Below are 10,725 nucleotides of genomic sequence, written 5' to 3' on the forward strand. Positions count from 1 at the left end.
TGTTTCTGCGCAGTAATCCAAATCTAGTATGAACTTTACTATCAACGACTTTACTTGGCACAACAAAACACTAAACTAAGATAAGGAGAGTTTGCTACAGTAGTAAACAACTTCCAAGACACAAAATAAAAACAAAGTACTGTAGTAAAAACATGGGTTGTCTCCCATAAGCGCTTTTTCTTTAACGCCTTTCAGCTAGGCGCAGAAAGTGTGTATCAAGTATTATCAAGAGACGAAGTGTCAACATCATAATTTGTTCTAATAATAGAATCAAAAGGTAACTTCATTCTCTTTCTAGGGAAGTGTTCCATACCTTTCTTAAGAGGAAATTGATATTTAATATTACCTTCCTTCATATCAATGATAGCACCAACAGTTCGAAGAAAAGGTCTTCCCAATATAATGGGACAAGATGCATTGCATTCAATATCCAAGACAACAAAATCAACGGGGACAAGATTATTGTTAACGGTAATGCGAACATTATCAACTTTCCCCAAAGGTTTCTGTAACGGTCCGGGTAGAACCCCTATTAGATTTGCTTTTGCTTTTTCTTTTGTGCATCATCATGCATCATGCATCATTACATCCATGTTTTTAATAAATAAAAATTATTTTTATAAACCCAAATTATTTTGTTTTCCCCTCTCATATGGTTTATTAAAAACCATCCTTCTACCTCTCCATTTAACAAAACCTCTCCCTCCAGCCCATCTCTGCTTCCAGCCCGAGCCAACCCATCTCTCCCTCCCTCCTTCTTTCTTCCTCCACCGAGCAGCCCATTCTTTATTTCTTGGTATCTTGCTTTGAGCCCTACAGGCAGCCCACATCCTTATCTATTGCCTATTCTCTTCATGCACATACTGATCACAAGATGAGCGTGCTTCTCCTCACGTCATACTCCACCACCAAGCCAACCACTCCACTTTTCCCCTCTACAAATCCCCACCAGCGCTACAGCAAACCCTAGCTCGCCCCCTCCACAGCGCCGCCACCCCCTCTGTCTCCTCACCAAAACCCCACCTAGAAGCTCACCACCGTCTACCTCGCCGCCGCGTCGCCATGGTCACCGACGCGCCCACCTGAGCTGTGAAACGGGACCCCCACGTTGCCTCCTCTTCGTCCTGGTCTTCCTCAAGGACGCCAAGGCCGGCAGCAGCTCGAGCTCGTCCACGTCTTCATCATCTACCACCCGGCCACCTTCTTCCTCAACGCCGGCGAGCTCCTCCGCCGCTTCTTCCTCGTCGTCGAGCAACCCTGGGTGAGCAACATCAACACCACGCCTTCCCCTCTCCATGATCTCTGCGACGTCGAGCGAGAGAACGAGATCGAGTGTTTTTCGAAACAAAAGGGTCCCGTTTTTGTTCTGCTTCACGGTGGCTATTTTCGACGAAGATCCCCGCCGCACAGACCACCTCCGTTCGAGATTCTTGTCCCAGTAGATGCACAACATCTCCAGCTTCGTTTTGATCTTTGAATCGTCCAGAACGGTGCAGTATCGAGGACGCCATCGTCGACCAAAGTTCGATCCAGATATCAGTTTTTCAGTTTTCAGCTGTTCCTCGCCATGTCGCTGATCCATTTTCCGACGAAGCTCACCGATGTTCCAGGTCGTCTCATCATGCGCTTCTGGTACCATTAGAAGCACAACATCTTCCTCTTTCTCCTGGTTTTCGAATCATCCCAATCGGAGAAGTAACGGCGTCGCCATCGTCTTTCGAAGACAGGTCCAGAAAACAGATTCTGTTTTCGGTTTTCAGTTTTCAGTTCGCTGTTTCGTCTGTCCGTTTTCCGCCGAGATTCGCCGTCGTGTCCGTGCTCTGTTTTCCACCAATCCTGTCTCGTTTGAATCTTGGAACTCCCATCTTGCTCAACCTCCATTGTTTCACTCAAATCGGTGCACAGAATCGTCGCGGCAAACGCTTTAAAAACTGTGCACTTTCGCTATCTACAGGACCTCGCGCTGTCACGTTTTCAGTTCGTAGTGTCACTTCTTCAGCTAATTGCAGAGATGCCTTACGTTTGTCTGAATCATGTTCCATATCAAATCTGATCCAGCAGCACATTGGCACCACCCCTTATCCTCACACGCACGGCCTGAGTTCGAATCCCCTTGGCGTGGATTAGAGCCAACCTTTTTTCATCTGTTCCTGCTCAGTTTCCAGAAAATTGTCAATCAGATGACTTTTCAATTGATTCAAATATGCACTTTTACAAATTCAATTGCTACAAACTTTATATCCATTTTGATCAGAAAAATGCAAGGATCATGAATATGCCATCCATATGCCTGTTTGCATTGCGCATCATGTCGTGCCGTGATAGTTTGTGCATTTCACCTCACATATATGCGGAGTATTTCGGATATCCACCTAAGGTTTCCCGCTCCGTTTAATATTGAAGTAGCTCACTCTTGCCATGCTATGCCATGCTAATCAACACTTAAATTTGCCGGTAGGAATGCAACTCCAACCTTAATTTGTTTGTCCGGGATTCCGATCCCGATTAATTGGATAAGTGCATCGCATCATCCTTGCCATGTCATGCATATCATCTTGAGCATGCTGGTTCTTTATCCGTAGTAGTAAGACTTGCATGCGTTGTGTGTTCCAGCATTTGCTTCTTCCCGGATAGGATCACGAAGTGGTGTGGTGAGATACGACGAGTTCTCCGACAAGTTCTTCTGCAGCTTTTCACAGGCGAGCCCACCCCTTCACCTATTTTACTTTTACATGCTCTTTTGATCTATTGCTATCCTTATGTTGCGATTCTGCTGTGTCACGTGTCCTATCCACCTGTTACCTATATGTCCGAGATACACCTCCTCGCCCTACCTATTGTTTGTTGTTTGCCAGCTTGCGAGTCGTAGGCGTGTTTAGGCTCTGTTGTTTATCTCGATCTGTTATCGGGATATGTTGGGTTGTTGGGAGGTTTTTACATGCTATATCATTTGTTGGAGATAATCACACTTTACTTTATTGTTAACAACTAAAATTGTAAGCAGAGGCATCTGTGAGCCCCTTTGCGAAAGCATCGGAACTTTGACTTGCTAATGTCCCCTAGGACCCGAGTTCTTGTTATCTGTTCCGAGATTGAGCGCTCTACCCGTACGTGGGGGAGTGGGACCCCCATCACCCACTACCTTTCCTCGAGTCTGTTTATTGGGAGCCACAACCTTGGTTTTATTTGCTCATATGCACGATGCAGGATTTACTTCTGTTGCCTTCGGGTGTTTATATTATGTTCTGTACTCATATCGTGGAACGATTAGCGACAGCAGGTTGTTCACACTTAGCTTAGCCGTTGGCACAAACCTCTGGGTCCGTATCGGAGTACGGCCGAACTTCGTCACGGGTAGCTTAGTGGGGTGGCTCCCCTTAAACTTTCTCTTGCATTGGGAACGGTCTTGATGTGAGACTCCACCTGTAGTAAGTGGGTTCGAGCATGCGTATGGTTACATTTGGGCAACCCCTGCAGGGTGTACATCTTATCGATAAGCCGTGTCCGCGGTTATGGACGACTTGGAATTGTATGGCTTGATCATAGAACAACTTACACCTTATACTTGTTAATAATCTGATAATAACTTGTGTAGTAATATAACATTACTACAACCAACATATAATAAAATTGTCAACCGTGGAGTGCCTTTTACATTGCCTCTTCGCTTTGTTGAAGGGGATATGTGTAATCGGCTGGGTTATGTTTGTATAGTACTTTAGTTGTTACCTTATGCGCTCTCTTATCTTCTCTGAGTAGACGGATGTTGTAGCGTGTCTCTATTGGATAGTAGCTTTGCTGCCGCTAAACTCCACATATAGCCGGGTGAAGTTTATACCGCCCACCAGCGAGCATAGCTGGTCTTGTCTCGCAAGTACGTGCCAATGGTACTTACCCTCGCCTTCCTTTCTTTTTGTCTCCTCCCCCTTCTGTCGGCAACCGATGGCCCGACTTTGACAGGTACGAGATGACGACGTTAGCAAGGTTACCCTTCCGGCTTGGCCTGGGCAGGGTTATGGACGCCGCTGGTTATCTTCAGGACTCTTAGTCCAATTTGTATCTTGTCCGTACTCGGACGTATTTGATCTTCTGTATGATTTGGATCTTTGTATTGTGTATTTGTATCTTGACTCGTTGGAGTCGTTGTTGTAATATATGTATCTTGTGGGCTCTATTGTAATCCTGTTGTAATGTTACCGCTCGTGTTAATTCCTCTGGCATCACGTGTGTGATTCTTCGCGCACGTTGTGTCGGAGGGCGTCTCTGAATCGATATCGTGCGGATTTCGGCGTGTTTGCTGGAATCCTCATGGTACCGGTTCCGGGGCGTCACAAGTTGGTATCAGAGCATCAGGTTGACGGTACCCCACTAGTCCAGCCTGTAGGATAACCTTGTCAACGGACGTTGTTGTGTCTAGTGTCAAAACTATTTTCTGAAAATTCGATGGATAGATCTGATTAGCTCTGAATTTTCTCCTTACCTCTATTCTTTCTCATCTTACCTATGCGTTTTGAATCTTCTCTTATCTGCTTCTCCGAGTATTAGGTTCCGACGCGGGTTGGACGATCTTTGCCCCTCACCTATTAGGTTCGTTCTTCGGAGGATCTCGACAACAGCGCATCATCAACAACGGAAACGACTTCTTGTTAGTGGTGTCGCCCAATCAGCCTGGAGCAAGAACTCTTGTTAGTGGTGTCGAGGAGATCGACACGTCGCCTGAAGACCCGATAGTTCACCTCTCTCCCCCGTACCTTGAGGTGGAACCTCGGGGCGAGGTTCCTTGTTAGTGGTGTCGATTGTAACGGTCCGGGTAGAACCCCTATTAGATTTGCTTTTGCTTTTTCTTTTGTGCATCATCATGCATCATGCATCATTACATCCATGTTTTTAATAAATAAAAATTATTTTTATAAACCCAAATTATTTTGTTTTCCCCTCTCATATGGTTTATTAAAAACCATCCTTCTACCTCTCCATTTAACAAAACCTCTCCCTCCAGCCCATCTCTGCTTCCAGCCCGAGCCAACCCATCTCTCCCTCCCTCCTTCTTTCTTCCTCCACCGAGCAGCCCATTCTTTATTTCTTGGTATCTTGCTTTGAGCCCTACAGGCAGCCCACATCCTTATCTATTGCCTATTCTCTTCATGCACATACTGATCACAAGATGAGCGTGCTTCTCCTCACGTCATACTCCACCACCAAGCCAACCACTCCACTTTTCCCCTCTACAAATCCCCACCAGCGCTACAGCAAACCCTAGCTCGCCCCCTCCACAGCGCCGCCACCCCCTCTGTCTCCTCACCAAAACCCCACCTAGAAGCTCACCACCGTCTACCTCGCCGCCGCGTCGCCATGGTCACCGACGCGCCCACCTGAGCTGTGAAACGGGACCCCCACGTTGCCTCCTCTTCGTCCTGGTCTTCCTCAAGGACGCCAAGGCCGGCAGCAGCTCGAGCTCGTCCACGTCTTCATCATCTACCACCCGGCCACCTTCTTCCTCAACGCCGGCGAGCTCCTCCGCCGCTTCTTCCTCGTCGTCGAGCAACCCTGGGTGAGCAACATCAACACCACGCCTTCCCCTCTCCATGATCTCTGCGACGTCGAGCGAGAGAACGAGATCGAGTGTTTTTCGAAACAAAAGGGTCCCGTTTTTGTTCTGCTTCACGGTGGCTATTTTCGACGAAGATCCCCGCCGCACAGACCACCTCCGTTCGAGATTCTTGTCCCAGTAGATGCACAACATCTCCAGCTTCGTTTTGATCTTTGAATCGTCCAGAACGGTGCAGTATCGAGGACGCCATCGTCGACCAAAGTTCGATCCAGATATCAGTTTTTCAGTTTTCAGCTGTTCCTCGCCATGTCGCTGATCCATTTTCCGACGAAGCTCACCGATGTTCCAGGTCGTCTCATCATGCGCTTCTGGTACCATTAGAAGCACAACATCTTCCTCTTTCTCCTGGTTTTCGAATCATCCCAATCGGAGAAGTAACGGCGTCGCCATCGTCTTTCGAAGACAGGTCCAGAAAACAGATTCTGTTTTCGGTTTTCAGTTTTCAGTTCGCTGTTTCGTCTGTCCGTTTTCCGCCGAGATTCGCCGTCGTGTCCGTGCTCTGTTTTCCACCAATCCTGTCTCGTTTGAATCTTGGAACTCCCATCTTGCTCAACCTCCATTGTTTCACTCAAATCGGTGCACAGAATCGTCGCGGCAAACGCTTTAAAAACTGTGCACTTTCGCTATCTACAGGACCTCGCGCTGTCACGTTTTCAGTTCGTAGTGTCACTTCTTCAGCTAATTGCAGAGATGCCTTACGTTTGTCTGAATCATGTTCCATATCAAATCTGATCCAGCAGCACATTGGCACCACCCCTTATCCTCACACGCACGGCCTGAGTTCGAATCCCCTTGGCGTGGATTAGAGCCAACCTTTTTTCATCTGTTCCTGCTCAGTTTCCAGAAAATTGTCAATCAGATGATTTTTCAATTGATTCAAATATGCACTTTTACAAATTCAATTGCTACAAACTTTATATCCATTTTGATCAGAAAAATGCAAGGATCATGAATATGCCATCCATATGCCTGTTTGCATTGCGCATCATGTCGTGCCGTGATAGTTTGTGCATTTCACCTCACATATATGCGGAGTATTTCGGATATCCACCTAAGGTTTCCGCTCCGTTTAATATTGAAGTAGCTCACTCTTGCCATGCTATGCCATGCTAATCAACACTTAAATTTGCCGGTAGGAATGCAACTCCAACCTTAATTTGTTTGTCCGGGATTCCGATCCCGATTAATTGGATAAGTGCATCGCATCATCCTTGCCATGTCATGCATATCATCTTGAGCATGCTGGTTCTTTATCCGTAGTAGTAAGACTTGCATGCGTTGTGTGTTCCAGCATTTGCTTCTTCCCGGATAGGATCACGAAGTGGTGTGGTGAGATACGACGAGTTCTCCGACAAGTTCTTCTGCAGCTTTTCACAGGCGAGCCCACCCCTTCACCTATTTTACTTTTACATGCTCTTTTGATCTATTGCTATCCTTATGTTGCGATTCTCACGTGTCACGTGTCCTATCCACCTGTTACCTATATGTCCGAGATACACCTCCTCGCCCTACCTATTGTTTGTTGTTTGCCACTTGTAGTCGTAGGCGTGTTTAGGCTCTGTTGTTTATCTCGATCTGTTATCGGGATATGTTGGGTTGTTGGGAGGTTTTTACATGCTATATCATTTGTTGGAGATAATCACACTTTACTTTATTGTTAACAACTAAAATTGTAAGCAGAGGCATCTGTGAGCCCCTTTGCGAAAGCATCGGAACTTTGACTTGCTAATGTCCCCTAGGACCCGAGTTCTTGTTATCTGTTCCGAGATTGAGCGCTCTACCCGTACGTGGGGGAGTGGGACCCCCATCACCCACTACCTTTCCTCGAGTCTGTTTATTGGGAGCCACAACCTTGGTTTTATTTGCTCATATGCACGATGCAGGATTTACTTCTGTTGCCTTCGGGTGTTTATATTATGTTCTGTACTCATATCGTGGAACGATTAGCGACAGCAGGTTGTTCACACTTAGCTTAGCCGTTGGCACAAACCTCTGGGTCCGTATCGGAGTACGGCCGAACTTCGTCACGGGTAGCTTAGTGGGGTGGCTCCCCTTAAACTTTCTCTTGCATTGGGAACGGTCTTGATGTGAGACTCCACCTGTAGTAAGTGGGTTCGAGCATGCGTATGGTTACATTTGGGCAACCCCTGCAGGGTGTACATCTTATCGATAAGCCGTGTCCGCGGTTATGGACGACTTGGAATTGTATGGCTTGATCATAGAACAACTTACACCTTATACTTGTTAATAATCTGATAATAACTTGTGTAGTAATATAACATTACTACAACCAACATATAATAAAATTGTCAACCGTGGAGTGCCTTTTACATTGCCTCTTCGCTTTGTTGAAGGGGATATGTGTAATCGGCTGGGTTATGTTTGTATAGTACTTTAGTTGTTACCTTATGCGCTCTCTTATCTTCTCTGAGTAGACGGATGTTGTAGCGTGTCTCTATTGGATAGTAGCTTTGCTGCCGCTAAACTCCACATATAGCCGGGTGAAGTTTATACCGCCCACCAGCGAGCATAGCTGGTCTTGTCTCGCAAGTACGTGCCAATGGTACTTACCCTCGCCTTCCTTTCTTTTTGTCTCCTCCCCCTTCTGTCGGCAACCGATGGCCCGACTTTGACAGGTACGAGATGACGACGTTAGCAAGGTTACCCTTCCGGCTTGGCCTGGGCAGGGTTATGGACGCCGCTGGTTATCTTCAGGACTCTTAGTCCAATTTGTATCTTGTCCGTACTCGGACGTATTTGATCTTCTGTATGATTTGGATCTTTGTATTGTGTATTTGTATCTTGACTCGTTGGAGTCGTTGTTGTAATATATGTATCTTGTGGGCTCTATTGTAATCCTGTTGTAATGTTACCGCTCGTGTTAATTCCTCTGGCATCACGTGTGTGATTCTTCGCGCACGTCGTGTCGGAGGGCGTCTCTGAATCGATATCGTGCGGATTTCGGCGTGTTTGCTGGAATCCTCATGGTACCGGTTCCGGGGCGTCACAGTTTCTTTGTAGAATGATCAGCAAGATTAACATCCAAATAACAATTTTTCAGCGGTGGCAAGTCAAGCATATTATAAATTTTCTTAGGCATAACAGAAATACTTGCACCAAGATCACATAAAGCATTACAATCAAAATCTTTGACCTTCATCTTAATGATGGGCTCCCAACCATCCTCTAGCTTTCTAGGAATAGAAGCTTCACGCTCTAGTTTCTCTTCTCTAGCTTTTATGAGAGCATTTGTAATATGTTGCGTGAAAGCCAAATTTATAGCACTAGCATTAGGACTTTTAGCAAGTTTTTGTAAGAACTTTATAACTTCAGAGATGTGGCAATCATCAAAATTCAAACCATTATAATCTAAAGCAATGGGATCATCATCCCCAATGTTGGAAAAAATTTCAGCAGTTTTATCACAGAGTTTAGAGTTTTAGCTTGGGCAGTTTCTCGCGCTTTGCATTAGAAGTGGAAACATTGCTAACACCAATTCTTTTGTTAGTAAAGTAGGAGGTGCAGCAACTTGTGTAGCATTAGCATTACTAGTGATGGTAATAGTCCAAACTTTAGCTATTTTATCTTCTTTCTCATTTTCTTCTCTTTCCCACCTAGCACGCAATTCGGCCATCAATCTTATATTCTCATTAATTCTAACTTGGATGGCATTTGCTGTAGTAACAATTTTATTATGATGATTTTCATTAGGCATAACTTTCGATTTCAAAAGATCAACATCAGCAGCAAGACTATCGACTTTAGAAGCAAGTATATCAATTTTCCCAAGCTTTTCTTCAACAGATTTGTTAAAAGCAGTTTGTGTACTAATAAATTCTTTAAGCATGGCTTCAAGTCCAGGGGGTGTGTTCCTATTATTGTTGTAAGAATTCCCATAAGAATTACCATAGCCGTTGCCATTATTATAAGGATATGACCTATAGTTGTTACTAGAATTGTTCCGGTAAGCATTGTTGTTGAAATTATTATTTTTAATGAAGTTTACATCAACATGTTCTTCTTGAGCAACCAATGAAGCTAACGGAACATTATTAGGATCAATATTAGTCCTATCATTCACAAGCATAGACATAATAGCATCAATCTTATCACTCAAGGAAGAGGTTTCTTCGACAGAATTTACCTTCTTACCTTGTGGAGCTCTTTCCGTGTGCCATTCAGAGTAATTGATCATCATATTATCGAGAAGCTTCGTTGCTTCACCAAGAGTGATGGACATAAAGGTACCTCCAGCAGCTGAATCCAATAGGTTCCGCGAAGAAAAATTCAGTCCTGCATAAAAGGTTTGGATGATCATCCAAGTAGTCAGTCCATGGGTTGGGCAATTTTTAACCAGAGATTTCATTCTTTCCCATGCTTGTGCAACATGCTCAGTATCTAATTGTTTAAAATTCATTATGCTACTCCTCAAAGATATAATTTTAGCAGGGGGATAATATCTACCAATAAAAGCATCCTTGCATTTAGTCCATGAATCAATACTATTCTTAGGCAGAGATAGCAACCAATCTTTAGCTCTTCCTCTTAACGAGAAAGGGAACAATTTTAATTTTATAATGTCACCATCTACATCTTTATATTTTTGCATTTCACACAATTCAACAAAATTATTGAGATGGGCAGCAGCATCATCAGAACTAACACCAGAAAATTGCTCTCGCATAACAAGATTCAGTAAAGCAGGTTTAATTTCAAAGAATTCTGCTGTAGTAGCAGGTGGAGCAATAGGTGTGCATAAGAAATCATTATTATTTGTGGTTGTGAAGTCACACAACTTAGTATTTTCAGGAGTACCCATTTTAGCAACAGTAAATAAAGTAAACTAGATAAAGTAAATGCAAGTAACTAATTTTTTTGTGTTTTTGATATAGCAAACAAGATAGCAAATAAAGTAAAACTAGCAACTATTTTTTTTGTATTTTGATTTAGTGCAGCAAACAAAGTAGTAAATAAAATAAAGCAAGACAAAAACAAAGTAAAGAGATTGGGATGTGGAGACTCCCCTTGCAGCGTGTCTTGATCTCCCCGGCAACGGCGCCAGAAAAATTGCTTGATGGCGTATAGCACACGTCCGTTGGGAACCCCAAGAGGAA

General features: G+C 44.4%; 2 long non-coding RNA genes across 2 annotated transcripts; both read left to right on the forward strand.

Annotated features, from left to right (window-relative positions):
- The first annotated feature begins 875 nt into the window (after positions 1–875).
- On the forward strand, positions 876–4,174 carry LOC139831152 (uncharacterized). Its single transcript, XR_011745836.1, has 3 exons — positions 876–1,261; positions 2,614–2,699; positions 3,961–4,174. It is a non-coding gene; the product is annotated as an uncharacterized lncRNA (long non-coding RNA).
- A 991-nt stretch (positions 4,175–5,165) lies between these two features.
- Positions 5,166–8,461, forward strand: LOC139831153 (uncharacterized). The gene is made up of 3 exons (XR_011745837.1): positions 5,166–5,551; positions 6,903–6,988; positions 8,248–8,461. It is a non-coding gene; the product is annotated as an uncharacterized lncRNA (long non-coding RNA).
- Positions 8,462–10,725: the final 2,264 nt, after the last annotated feature.

Source organism: Lolium perenne, chromosome 5 (genome assembly GCF_019359855.2).
Source record: "Lolium perenne isolate Kyuss_39 chromosome 5, Kyuss_2.0, whole genome shotgun sequence".
NCBI classification, from domain to species: domain Eukaryota; kingdom Viridiplantae; phylum Streptophyta; class Magnoliopsida; order Poales; family Poaceae; genus Lolium; species Lolium perenne.